A 14820-nucleotide genomic window follows, 5' to 3' on the forward strand; every position below is an offset into this window, starting at 1 on the left:
TTTATTCTACACAAATGTGAAGTCAAACGAAAATTATATTAAATTGAATTCAAGTGTGGAAAGAAAATGTAAAGTGGACCGAGTAGTGTATGTTACGTTATTCATTCTTTATAAAAAGTTTTTAAGATATGTTCTAACAAAATACAATAGTATTACGATGATCTAGATTTTAAATTAAAATTTTATAAAGTTTAATTTTTTTTATTTTAATGAAAAAACATGTCTAGTTTCAAAATAAAATTTATCAAAATTGAACTTAGTGCGGGTTTCATAAAAAAATATCATCTTTGAATTGTGCGGAAATTTTAAATAAGCAAAGAAATTGTATTTATTTTAATTTTTCTAAAAATAATTTTTTTAATTAATTGCTTTGTAAAAATTTAAAAATTATATTAAAAAAGAAAGAGAAAATATTTCATTAAAATATATGTCAAATATTAATATATTCATCTTTATAATAAATATAAAGAAACAGTTTTGTTATTAACATATTAATTTTGGGACGGACGAATGTAAAATTATTATAATATATATAATAAAATTATAATATATATATAAAAGTTTTATATATATATATATATATATATATATATATATATATATATATATATATATATATATATATATATATATATATATATATATATAAAAGTTATACTATATATATAATAAAATTAACAATGATACTTTTAAGTAACAGTGACTATTTTAATGTAAAAATATCTATGAAACTTTTCTTAAAGAAATGGAGTTGGATTCTTGACAAAGATTTAAGATCTAGAAAGCTCAGTAATACTACTATAATGTCTTTTCCACTAAGAAACTTTTTGACCACATGAATGTGCAAAAATTGATGTAAGCAATTACGTAACCATAAAGGCATAAACAATGTAAAGATATATTTTTGGACTTGAAAAAAGTGTAAGGGGAATCTTCCTACCACCCTTTAAATTGTACTTGGCACCTCTACACATTTTATGTTTTTAACAATATTATATTTTTTTTCATAAAAATTATTAGAGAAATTGAAAATCTTTGAAATTTTTCGAACATTTCACATACGCTATCAGATTTTTTGCGTTTGATGAAATGTAAGTTTGAATTTTTGCCGCACTTATATATATATATATATATATATATATATATATATATATATATATATATATATATATATATATATATATATATATATATATATATATATATATATATATATATATATATATATATATATATATATATATATATATATATATATATATATATATATATATATATATATATATATATATAGATTTTTACCGTATTAAAAAAAATCCAGTAAAATTCCAAAAAAAATTTCACATTTTTTGTAAAATTAAGTAAAAATGTATATGTTTATTCGGATTTTTTGAAAATGCAGAAAAATGCATATATTATTTTGGATTTTCTTAAAAATGCATAAAAATTTCAGTATTTTTTATAAAACCACTACAAATGCATTCATTCACTCATACATTTTGAAAATTCTGGAAAAGGGATGCATTTTACCGAAATTTTCGAAAAAATTTGAAATTTTTTTGGCATGTTTATCGCATTTTTAGAAAACGCCATTAATGTATATGCTTGTTAACGCAAATTTTGAAAAATCAAGAAAGTGCAAAAGTTCTGAATTTTTTGAAAAATCCAGTATGCTAAAATATTTTGTTTTATTTTTTCAATGAAGACCAGAGGCAGAAATGGTACGATTGCTGGTCAACAACGCGACATAGCTGTTGGGTGGGCTCGAGAGACGGAGGTGATGTGGAGGACTCACAACTCAGAGTAGGGATAGTGGCACCGACTGTTTCTCATATGAGGCAGTTGGTTGATCAAGCTCAATTTCGTGCACCCTACATTATCCAACTTAGAGAATCTCAATCTGCTTCTGGATGGACGAAAGATGTTGAGGATGAGCCAATTGATGTTCAAGCACCATGTGCACCGGTTCAAGATGACGTATAAATATTCTTAGAGCAGATGTGCCCCATCTGGCAGAGGTGCCTCATTGTTCTGAGGCAGAGGGAGCAACTACTATAGAGGTTACTCTCGAGACAAATATTGAGGCGCAAACTCCGCATACGGTTGCTGATGCGCTTCATACTAATGATGTGGAGGTTACTCCCCTATTAAGATATAAGTCACTACTCCTGCTTCGACAGACCCATTATACACACAGATGGGGGGTTTCATGGTGGGCCCAATGACACTTCTGTTCTTATAGGATATGCGGATCCTATGGCTTTCAGATTATGACGGGGACAGGTATGATTATGATTTGCTAATGATGTGACTTTATTTATTAATGATACTTTGAAAATAATTGATATTTCTTTTGTAGGTTCTTTGGCTTTTGGCAAGTTGGAAAACTTCGAGAAGGCAAGACTAATGCTTAGAAGGAGTCAAGAAGGACAAATTTGCAAGAAAATCTCATCAAGCCAGCTAAGCGAGGATTGTAGTGTGCTACCACAAGTTTTCCTTTGCAGAGAACAGGTTTTTTGACTGCGCTTAGCCCGCGTAGCTCGCTTAGCGCGGTCCCCTTAGTGGAACCAGATTGTTTTGCTAGCCTACTTAGCACGGTCAGTTGGCTAAGCGGGCTTACAATTTTTTGTACTTGTTATTTAGGCACTTGGAGATATTTTTGTGAACTAACTCTTTGTCGCTACCGCGAAAATAAACAGAGTCGCCACTAACATATTTATCCTGAAAAGGAAGGGAATGCCAGCAAACCACAAAACAAAACAACGGTCTCACGACCAGAGAAAAAAGGGTAAGGGAGTCGGTTACGCGAGGGGAAGGTGTTAGCACCCCACGCGCCCATCGTACTCGATGGTATCCACGCTTATGTCTAAACCTATGGGTGTGTAACAAATCTATGCTAATCTGGACTAAAATGCATGCAAAATGTAGGGAAAAGAAAGAGTTGTGCTCGCACGGGCCCTACCCCGCTGCCTACGTATCTGTTTTGCAGAATCAGAGCTACCGTAGCTCGGCTAACTAGTTTCTGTTTGTTTTGTATTTTTTAGGTGAACAAGTTACATTCACACTCCGCTGCTCGACCTTTGGAGGCTTACGCTTGGGAATGGAGCGGAAATAACAAGCTCTTAAGAAAAGAAAATCAAAGAGTGTGGTTTGTGTTTTAAAAGATGCATGAGGAAAACCTAAACTAAGGGGGAAAGCTTACTACCTAATGTTATCATACAAAGGGTGCAAATCTAAACTAAACTAACAATCTACGAGAAAAAGGGGAAGCACACAATAATATCACACAAACGAGCATCCGCTCGTAAAGCAAACAAACCAACGGTACTGACCGAATGGTAGAAAAGCGGTCCCGCCATAGCCAAGGGGAGCAGCTCAACCCAAGTCAACCAAGCATTAGACCTCGCGAAAATGATCGGGCCATAGACAAAAGGGCGGACCCCTCTCAGCAACCAAGCCGTCACGGATCGTAAAGGAAAATGGTGCGTGCGTACACCGAGCATCAACGTCGAGCGACGCGAGCTATAGGAAAGGCGGGGGTTCGGCTACATGAACCCTTTTCCTGACATACTCGATAACAAGATCTTGTGCAGGTTCAGAAGCGAGCGACGCGAAGCGTGCGCATACTGAACAGACTCGATGAGACTAGGCGGGGGTTGATTGCTAACCCTTTCCGCATGCCTTCTATGAGGACTTAACGGAGTGCCATATATGACTTATTACACCGTGACTCCCTGCCGCAAAGCACAAATATAAACACACCAACAAAAACAGAGCCTCTTTCGAGGGCTTGGCCAGATGCATGTCTAGGTCCTACTTCTCATGTTATAGATGATGCGGAAAGCGGTAAAAGGGACCAGGAGACAATACTGAACGGATAGCAAATCCGCAATGAGCTAGCAAGCGTAAGCAGAGTAGTCCGAAATACTTCGCGTAAGCCATCATCAAGCAAAGCAAGTCAGAAAGCGTCGTCGTGAAAATAAGTCACAAGCGACATGTGGCACACGTCGAGCATAACCACATAAGCAACCTGCAAGAGAACACAAGCCAGACAATACAGGAATATACATCTCAATGAATGAGAGATCAGATGAATCGCATCGGGAGTAAGTTCGTGTCCCACAAATAAAGTGGAACACGACGCAAATCAATCGCACAGGAAGCGAATTCGTGTCCCACAAATAAAGTGGAACACGAAGCAAGTCGAATCGCAATCAAAGGCTCTCTCGAAATACCTCGCACATCTCAGCAAACAAATTAGTAATAACAAGGAGACACACACCCGCCACAGAAAATAATAGAAGTTAAATTCTAGGTAAATTCTAAAACAAAATCTAACAAGATTAAATTGTTTTTTTAAAGACATTTTCTCAAAGAATTAGAACTAAACTATGTGCAAAACAATTAAATTCTAACAAGGAAATATTACATGTTTTTTTTATTATCTAAAAATCAATGCAAGGAATCTAATCAAACATAATATTTTTTATATCATTTATCAAAGAAATAAAACTAAACAATATAACAAAACGTCTAAATTCTAACAAGGAAATCACATGTTTTTGGTTATTTTTTTATAATGCTAAAAATCCAACAAAACTCAATGATTTTATTCTCTATTATCATGTCAAAATCTAACAAAAATATCAAGGATTTCATATGTCATTTTGTCATCTAACAAAAATAAGAAACAACACTAACTCTAATGGTGGAAAGTAACATGAGTCAGGGGTATAATGCTGAATACAGTGGTGCAGAGTAAGCAAGGGCGCAGCCCAAACATTGGTGGCCCAAACAAATTGTTTTTCTGTTCAATTTTGTTTCTTATGTCAAAAAAAGTATGGTACATGGGCTTGAGAGGAGGTGCGGTATGATATCAATTCGTGAATGCAAGGCCCAAGGTTTGTGATCCACAATGATTATTTGATTCAATTTCAGATTTTGTACTCAAACTTCTCAATCCATTTCAGTAAAATTGATTCAAATTTCCCCAAATTATCACCACTAATTATCAGTTAATCATCAGATTTAATATCTAATTCAGACATTATGCTAATTAAACATGCTGATTCAAAAAGGAAATTGAAAGAGGGGCTAGGTTACAAACTTGTGATAATCACGTCCTTCTTCTCCATCCTTCTCAGCGAACACGACGGCGCGGCACCGGTGATTTCTTCATCATCTCCTTCTCCGATCAGAAAGTCAAACCATCGTTGCCAACAAAAGCCTCAGCGTCCATTTCTCATCGATTCATCTCACCAAATCTCAACTCAGTTCGCAATCTCTCTCGGTCTCTTGTCTATCGTGTTCGCCTTGGATTCGAATTTCCCCGATCAAAAGAAACTTTCCGATTTATCATCACGATGGACAAGAAACGGAAGAACAGGAACGCTTCTCAACCAAAGATAGCGTCCGTAGCGTCTTCATAGATGAGTAAACGAAGAAATCTAGAGATTATCTGAAACAAACGGATCTATCCTTTACAGGTCCTGCTCCTTCTCCTCGATTTCTTTCTTTTTCTTGTTTCTGAATCCGTTTTCTCGATAATGCGATAATTGAAATTGTTGTTGTTGTTCCTTGCGATGAAGAGAACCGATGAAGATGAAGATTGGTTGGAGATTGAGCGATGATGATTATTGCTGTGAGAGAAGGTTGAAGATTTAAGGTAATGAACGGTTATGGCGAAGAGTTCTGTGATTTGCAGAAAGTGATGAAGAGATGATTGTTGAAGGTTATCGAGGTCGAAGAAGAATAGAGAAGGTTTTACGATTCGGTTATGGTGATTCCGATGGAAAAGAGAGAGAGAATTCGGGAAGAAACTTGAGAGAGAGGTCCTCGAGTTTGTTACCAAGTGAGTCGAGTTTGTTACGTTTTTTCTTGCGTTTTTCTACCCTCCTCCTCCATTCTGTTATGCTCTGATTCTGTTATATGGTTTTGTGGTTGAAGGTAGTGATGAATGAAGAGCAATGGTGAAGTTTTCTGTCATGAGGTGAAGATTGAAAATGGAGGTTTTCTGAACTCAGAGGTTTGTTACATCTTCTTTGGAATTCTGTTATGTGGTTTTCTCCTGATTTTCTCCACTGATCCTTTTCTTCTTGCAGTGATTTTGGCTCGGTTTTTTTTTTATTGAACTGGTCCTTTGGTCTGCTATGTGCTGAAGACTCATGGTTCAGCTTTTGAATTATGCAGGTTTTGGATGGCTCAAATTGATTGAAAGTCTTGCCAAAAAAACGTGGAGCTGCCGGTGTTGAAGACTTGAAAGCATTCCCTGAAAACTTAGTCTTAGTGCAAATATGTATGGGGTTTTTCCTGTGCAAATTTGTGTAATTTGTGGATGGACTTGAATGTTGTAATTGTAAACTTGGACTTTTGTAACTTTTGTGAAGGATTTGTGGATTTGAGTATTTTTGTAATGAAATTTGATATGGTTTGAATGACAAGTAAAAATTATGTTCTTGAAATTTGAATGTTTGATATATGCCTCTTTGTATTTGTAACTTGAGTTTTAAGAAATCCCACACCAATGCTTAAGAACTTGGATCCGATTGATCGATTGATCAATCTTGACCACAGATTTGAATTTATGGAATAAATTGAATCAACAAAACATCTTGCATTCTTAATGGCTCTTAGCTTCGATCATCAATCCAATTCACCTCACATTACAATCCAAACAAATGAGAGAATACACATGTCTAACCAATGAATGTACAAATCCGTCTTATATGCCATGACTTGCACTTGTACTTTAAATCACCACAACAATAATACATTAAAGAATCCTTGAGGAAGAAAGTATTTGAGGCATAGAGGAAACCTCAACAGATAAACCAATTAATCCTCAATCGAACCTCCACAAATTCAAGCACTCAAATGAGAAACCTTATATTATTTTCTTGATTTTTTGGCCGACGAAATAAACGTCTTTGATAACTTATAGCACAGAGAAAGAGGGCAAATTTTGGGGTGCAACAGCTGCCCCTATTCAAACTTCTTGAACCTGACGAGTGAGAAATGAAGGCTTCGAACCGTTGAGGTGGAAGGAGATTGAATACCATAATGAACTCGAAAATTTGCGCTCTTGATCAATAGAAGATTCCATCTTGCAATAAGAAGGAATGTACCACCCCGCAAGCAGGGAGAAAAAACTTCAATCGATCTAGATAATAAATATGTTCCAACTTGTGATAAGAAGGAACGGGCACCCACAGGCAGGGGAAACACTTCAATTGATCTGGGCATCAAGAGAAGGAACATCTCGGCTGATCTAAGTATCAGGCGTAGCAGATGTCTCCGAACTTGCATCGGGATAGATGTCTTAGGTCGATCTGGGAATCGAGGGAGATACATCGGTTGAATCGGACATCAACGGGTAATAGGTATCTCTGATCTGGGAATCATGATCTGGGAATCTGGGCAGACATCTCTTCTGATGCAATTAAATCATCAGGTAGATATTCCAACTAATCTGGGAATTAGCGGCTAGCTCCTTCGTAAGACCACGGGGATCCGGAGGCGGTTCCTTCAACTGAACTGGTAATCAGGATAGGAACAATATCTCTTCCGAACTGTGTACGCCGGGAAAAGAATGCCTTTAAACTGATCTGGACATGATGCCAGAAAATAAGTAGGACAATCTTCATCTGAATGAAAAAGTCAATCAGGCAAACATCTCCATCTGATCTGATGATATCAGTGGCTTGCTCCTTCGGAAGATCTTGGGAGATCCGGAGGCGGTTCCTTCAACTAATCTGAATCTGAATATTAGGATAGGAACAGATGTTTCTTCCGAACTGTGTACGCCGGGTAAAGAAAACGTCCTCAACTGATAGTAAGGTATCAGGACTGGGCAAACGAGTTTCTTCTTCTGAACGAACTAAATCGTCAGGGAGTAGATATTTCCAACTGATCTGATGTATCAGAGGGCTTGCTCCTTCGGAAGATCTTGGGAGATCCGGAGGCGGTTCCTTCAACTGAAAGTCTGATTTATCAGGAATAGGAACAAATATCTTCCACCGATCTGGGGGCATCGGGAATAGGAATGTCTTTGAACTGATCTGAGCTGTGCCAGAAAATAAGTAGAACAATCCTCTTCTGATTCAAAACATCAGGATAAGCGCCTGTAATGGCTAGGCGGATATTTCTCTCTGGGGAGCATTTGAATCTGGATATCTTTGCTGCAGAAAAGAGACAGATATGATATGATTTATGCATGATGCATGTGTGAATGTTTATGGAATAACGTTCCGGAAAAGGAAGACGCTACACGCTTTTGAGAATGCAATGCGAATGATGCATGGTTCGGACGCTGCTTAGGAGAACAGCGGAGGAGCACTGAATTGCTGAAGTAGTCCTAGAGAGAGTATGGAACTCTGCGGGGAGGACAAATTGAGTGACTAGAAGCCACAAGCTGCGAGCTGGCAAAGATGGATCAGAAATCTGCTGGAGACGATCAAATCTGGATGCGAGCTCTGTTTGGGGAACAAATCCTGCTTGGAGATAAGAACATCCCAATTGACTGCTTGGGGAATACCCTGGCAACTTCACTGGAGAAGCAAATTCTCGACACTCTGGGGATGTGGAGATAAGGGTAAGTCATGGAGACAACTCTGATGAGGAGTGACAAACTTGCTGGTGAATAAAGCATTCCGCTGGGGAAAATCCTTGAAGGACACAGATTCTGCGGAGGATGCATGTGAATCTCTGCTGAGGAAAGAAACTCAGTGGGGAAGATGGATACCTCTGCACAACGATCTGCTAGGGATATGAGAGATCCGCTGGGGATAAGGAACTTAGCATAAGAACCTTTTGTTAAGACAACTCCACTGGGGAACAAGATGACTCTCCTGGGGAAAACAGATCAATCTGTTGGGAGAGAAACGCTCTACTGGGGAGAATGAGGAATTCAGGCAAGGAACCTCATTAAGAGCTTGCTGGGGAATTAGATATCATTCAATCATGATTCTACTGGAGAGGAAAAACTCCACCGAGGAATAAGGCTTCTGAAGCACGGAGATTGCATTGAGATGTGCTTTGCTGAAGAGATGAGAATCTTGGAACAAAGAAAACCTCATTTGAATGTATTCAGCTGGGGAATGAGAATCTCTCACTTAGCTAGACCCGCCAACGCGCTGATATGGTGTACTCGAAAGGATGTACCTACGAGGTAAACAGATGAAAATGCCCCAGGATATAGCACGACGTCTTCACGAAGTTTCCTCACATGACAGAGGATAGTGATGCTCATCCACAATGGGAAAATGCAAGAGCAAACAGATTGTCAGACATCTTGGCTTTGAAACTTTCCATACAGGCAATGGATTCAATGAGCTGATAGGCAAGCAGTGATTAGAACACCAAACAAGTATCGGCCAGAGTATCAAACAGGCATTGACTTTCAAGGGAACGCCACCAAGAAGTGGGATTAATGGGTCAAGCAAGTGTCGACTTCAAAGGGACCAAACAGGCATTGGCTTTCATAGTGTTATGCATATTCGTGTTGATTGTAAAGATGCCAACAAGTAATGGGCTTACAAACACATTGGGGTGTATATGACAACCATCCGCAATTGTTGGAAATCTACGACACGAGGGTCGGAAAGGAGATAAACTCACGACTCGAGGGTCGGAAAGGAGATAAACTCACAACTCGAGGGTCGGAAAGGAGATAAACTCACGACGCGAGGGTCGTAAAAGAGATAAACTCACGATGCGAGGGTCGGAAAGAAATCAAACTCACGACACGAGGGTCGGAAATGAGATAAATTCACGACACAAGGGTCGGAAACTCACGACTCGAGGGTCGAAAAGCAAAGGACTCACAACACGGGGGTTGGAAACTCACGACTCGAGGGTCGGAAAGCAAAGGACTCACAACACGAAGGTTGGAAACTCACGACTCGAGGGTCGGAAAGCAAAGGAACTCGATGTCCACATGACATGACTCTAGTTGAGGGATACCGATAAGCAACAGTTGCAACATCTGGAAGAGATTTGAAAATTGCACTGAAATGCAAAGAGATGCCACCAAAGATTGGACTTTCAGCCTCGGATCATTGAGGATGACAACCTGATGGTTCTCAAGTTCATAAGTTGTTTAGCTCACACCTGAACTTTAAACTGAACACCTCTTGACGAGGAAAAAAATACCAATGCATACTGTCTTGCCCCAGCCTGTAAGGACTTTGAAGAAATTTGTCTTGTAAGGACCTTTTGAGATTTGTTCACATCAAACTGACTTGCCCCAGTATCGTGAACTTTGAAACCGTGCCCTGATTGATCAGTGTTGTAGTTAGCTTCAAATGTGCTTGGGTGAATGCCCCTGATTGCCTAGCACTTTGAGAGATTCTTCTAATCTTGACCTGATTGCCTCAGATTGATTGAAAACTTACTTGATAGAGTATTCAAATGCTTCTATGCCCATGAGGGTAATCAGACTTTGAAATATTGCTGCCTCTACTCAACGGAGTTCGGAAGACAACTTGTCCTTCGGGAGGATAAACGTTTCATCTGAAGTTCATGATGGAAACTTTCTTGATGTTAAGCACTTGTTCATATGCAAATAATGTTTATTATGAGAAATATAATTCTAATGCAAAGAGTATGTTTGTCTTGAAGTTTAAAGAAACTTTTTGAAAGGATGTCGTAACATCGATTTTTTATGAAAGAAAGATGGTGTGATACCAACTCAAGCATTTAGCAAAACTCCTAGGAGTCAGCTTACCGTATTCTCGTGTATAGTCTGCTTTCGAATTAACCATGCTTCAATTAGGACTTTTCAGGGTTGTAACGTGGCCAGGTTCACGGTTTGAGAAAAAAAGGATTTTTAGGCTCAAATTATTTGGTGCCCACCCCCTTCATGATGTTCTCCAGTCCTAAGTTCAGTTAACTTGACACGAGCATTCATCTTTCAAGAGGAACTTGAGATAGTTGAGGAATCAATGAGGTATTTGGACACGACAGCCACTTTACCTTTTGTTTTTGGTGTCTGATCACACGACTTTGTTCTTTTGATAAGGATTCTTATTTTGTAATCCTTGTTTGCTTTGCTTTTCTTTTTTTTCGTTTCCCTAACTTTTGCCTGGACAAATTCGTTTGAATTTTGATTTAGATGTCCAGCGGGATGCCCTAACTTTTGCCTAAGTCACTTGTTTTCAAGTTGTTGACTTAGCGGGCTTTTCTTCTTTTTTTGATTTATTCTTTTCTTTTGAACAAGTCGTGTGATCCTGAATCTCTGATTTGTTAGAAGTGATTGTGACTGCCTGAGTCTTTGATTGATGAAGAATTATCATTGTGGTATCATCATATTTTGACCTCTTGATGTGAGGGATAAACCACAGCGGCTTTGATGTTGGTCTCGACCTCCTGATGTGAGGGATAAATTTGATGTCTCGACCTCCTGAGGTGAGGGATAACCGTTGTGGATTTGACTTTCCTCAACCTTTTGAAAGATAGCCATTGTTGTATCTTTAGATGTGTGCTCCTGATGAATTTTGAATGCTCAATCAGGTTAACTGAATACTACCCTGCCCCTGGGTTAGATTTGAGGGTTTTTTCATGCATAGAAAAGAAACTCCAACTTCAAGGCTCAAAGGGGTTAACGAAGGTCTATCTCCCTTATATCTCCAGTGTTTGGGGATTTGAAACAATGCCTGTACATCATCAACAGGGTTCTACTCAAAAGCATACCATTTAAGTTCTGGGTATTATGTTCATCATCCTCCCTTCGGAGTTATCATGCTTTATGTAGCAAGAGTTAAGTATCACAAAAAGCATAGAAAAACATATAAGAGCAAAAGCGAATGGATTTTTTTTCAAGACAAACATATCCAATGCATTATGATTATAGTTCAAAAATAAACAAGTTTTACATGCAAACAGTATTGCACAAAAACAAGAAAGCTTAGACATGAAAATGCATGATGATTTAAGGAACTGCCAATGTTGAGGAGATCTTCTCCGTATGGACTTATTGTTTCAGAAGATCCGCTAAGTCAAAGGAGAACTTCAATTCTGGACTTCAGGTGCAAATGTGACAGCCTTTGAATCAATCAGGTCTTGAACCTTGTCTTTGAATGACTGACAACCTTCAATCAGATAACCAAGTGCCCCCAGAGTGGGAAGCACACCAAGCAATAGCATATGTTCCTACAGAACACTTTAAATTACTTCCCGGAAGAAGATTTTGGCGAGGCCATATGAAAGTTGTAAGTGCTCAGCTTTAGGGATTTGAGCCATGCAAGTGGTGCATAAACTCAAGATACAAGGCGTCTTGCTTATCCCTCGGTCGGGAGCCCCAAAAAATGGTGACTAGAGTTCGTGAATGCTTTAGGGATTTGAGCCGCCAATGATGCGAACTCAAGAACACGGAGTCTTGCTTATCCCTCGGTCGGGAGCCCTAAATATAGCTGCTGAAACAGAAATCACCATCATGAATGGAGAAACCTTGTATTACTATTGGTGAACAACCATAACCTCTGACGCTTGGCCATCAAAGTCATTACTTGGAACACACAACATTTGCTGAGAAGGAAGCCTCTAGCAATACCTATTTATTACAAGTGATTCTCATGAGTTGCTCCTCGTGGAAGAACAAACATTCTACTTGCAGCAGATGAAAGGAGATTGGCCAGTAGATACCAATAGGGATAAACTTGAACATCTCTGCATCAAGCAAGTCTTGGACTCTTTGTACCTCAACACCTTGTAAGGCTTGGCATTATAATCAGGTTTCCTAGAATGGAACACACCGAGTATTGTCATCGAGATCAGGAGAGTTATCTGTGGTAAGAAAGACCCAAAGCAACGAATCTTAACCGATTGAAATTCCAACAAGCAAGGAAGCAATTAAACACCAGGAATTAGGATTCTTATCAGCTTGTTTCTCTTACTCTTTCTGTCTCTATTGACAAGCAATGGCTACAGACAAGGAAACTCCAGGAGGAGGAGGTGACTCGGAGTATGAAGCTGAACCTTGAGAATGAGAGGTGTCTCTGTAGAACACTTTTGATTACTGTCTGGCAGAAGATTCTGGCGAAGTCACACGGAATTTTGTAAGTGCTTTAGGGATTCGAGCAATGCAAATGGTGCAATGCTCAAGATAGACAGTGTCTTGCTTATCCCTCGTGCGGGAGCCCCAAGCAATTTCAAAGACTTGTAGATACTAACATCACGACCAGGTGCCCCAGAATAGAACTCACACCTAGTGTCATTGTAATCAAACAGAGAATCTGTAGACATCCATACAGTGCGGAGCTTAACCAGTTGCAAATAAAGCAAGCATGGAAGCAAATGAGCATAAAACAAGTCTTCAAAAAGAACCCCAAACTGAGCTTTCATCTTGGTCACCCCACAAAGTTGTTTCATGATTGATCTTTGAACACACAACAGTGACAAACCAAGTCCGTGAGTCTGGAGAAAGTACAAAGTCTGAATAAGAGATCCTCGATCCAGAACACCTGTTATGCATGAAATGTATGAGATGCATGATATGAATGCAATTCCATGTTCATTCAATTTCCAAGGAATCCTCGTGTTTTGATTTTTTAGCAAATAAGAGATGGAAAAGCTCGACATGAGGCTTAAATATATGATTCCTTTGAAATGGAATGAACATGTATGCTAGTTATTTTTTGTACATCATTTTTTCAAAAGTAAATATGCAATGATGCAAAGTGGGAACCACAATACTGGATATATCTGGACTGCCGCCAAATCACACGCCACAGGTTCAAAGGTTCGGCGCAGCTTCAGACCACCATACAAACCACAAGTCACCAACGGAACAAGTTACCATCGGAACCAGAACATATAGTCACCAACACACTGGAATAGAACATAGATTACCATTCGAACAAGAACCATAGTACCCCATGAACAGGAACCAATAGTACACTCGAACAAGAACAGCGGTAACCCACGAACAAGGACCATGGTAACAACCCTCGAACGAGAACAGCGGTAACCCACGAACAAGAACCAAAGTCACCATCAATGTACCTGTTAAGCAATGATTGATTCCCGCCCCACTCACGGGTAAATCTAGGTCAAGGTAGGTCAAAAAGCCAACAGAGGATCGAATGTAGGCGTTATCATACGATATTGCCTCATTCCACCAAGCTCTGCCCGTGGATACGTGATCAGATCAATCAGGCATACGCCTTCTGTCCGTCACGGCCACTCTAGTCCTAGTTCCTATGGTATCACTCATAGCCTGGGTATTGGGCCTTTTACCTCTTGAAACACCCACCCACAGATAGAAATCCAGACAGTCCAGAATATGATGCAGAAAAGTAAAAGCGCACATAGAATGCAATGCACACAGGTAAATATGCAAATCAGTAAAAACACCCAAAGATAAACACACAAGCGCTAGGATCGACTCGCTAAGTCTGGACCCGCAATAGGTCAAGACGTCCCCAGCAGAGTCGCCAGCTGTCGCTACCGCGAAAATTAACAGAGTCGCCACTAACATATTTATCCTGAAAAGGAAGGGAATGCCAGCAAACCACAAAACAAAACAACGGTCTCACGACCAGAGAAAAAAGGGTAAGGGAGTCGGTTACGCGAGGGGAAGGTGTTAGCACCCCACGCACCCATCGTACTCGATGGTATCCACGCTTATGTCTAAACCTATGGGTGTGTAACAAATCTATGCTAATCTGGACTAAAATGCATGCAAAATGTAGGGAAAAGAAAGAGTTGTGCTCGCACGGGCCCTACCCCGCTGCCTACGTATCTGTTTTGCAGAATCAGAGCTACCGTAGCTCGGCTAACTAGTTTCTGTTTGTTTTGTATTTTTTAGGTGAACAAGTTACATTC

At 39.2% G+C, this 14820-nt stretch overlaps 1 long non-coding RNA gene across 1 annotated transcript; it reads left to right on the forward strand.

Moving 5' to 3' along the window:
* The first annotated feature begins 4960 nt into the window (after positions 1–4960).
* On the forward strand, positions 4961–6434 carry LOC131609316 (uncharacterized). The gene is made up of 4 exons (XR_009286083.1): positions 4961–5486; positions 5589–5851; positions 5947–6025; positions 6190–6434. It is a non-coding gene; the product is annotated as an uncharacterized LOC131609316 (long non-coding RNA).
* Positions 6435–14820: the final 8386 nt, after the last annotated feature.

This window comes from Vicia villosa, linkage group LG6 (genome assembly GCF_029867415.1).
Source record: "Vicia villosa cultivar HV-30 ecotype Madison, WI linkage group LG6, Vvil1.0, whole genome shotgun sequence".
NCBI classification, from domain to species: domain Eukaryota; kingdom Viridiplantae; phylum Streptophyta; class Magnoliopsida; order Fabales; family Fabaceae; genus Vicia; species Vicia villosa.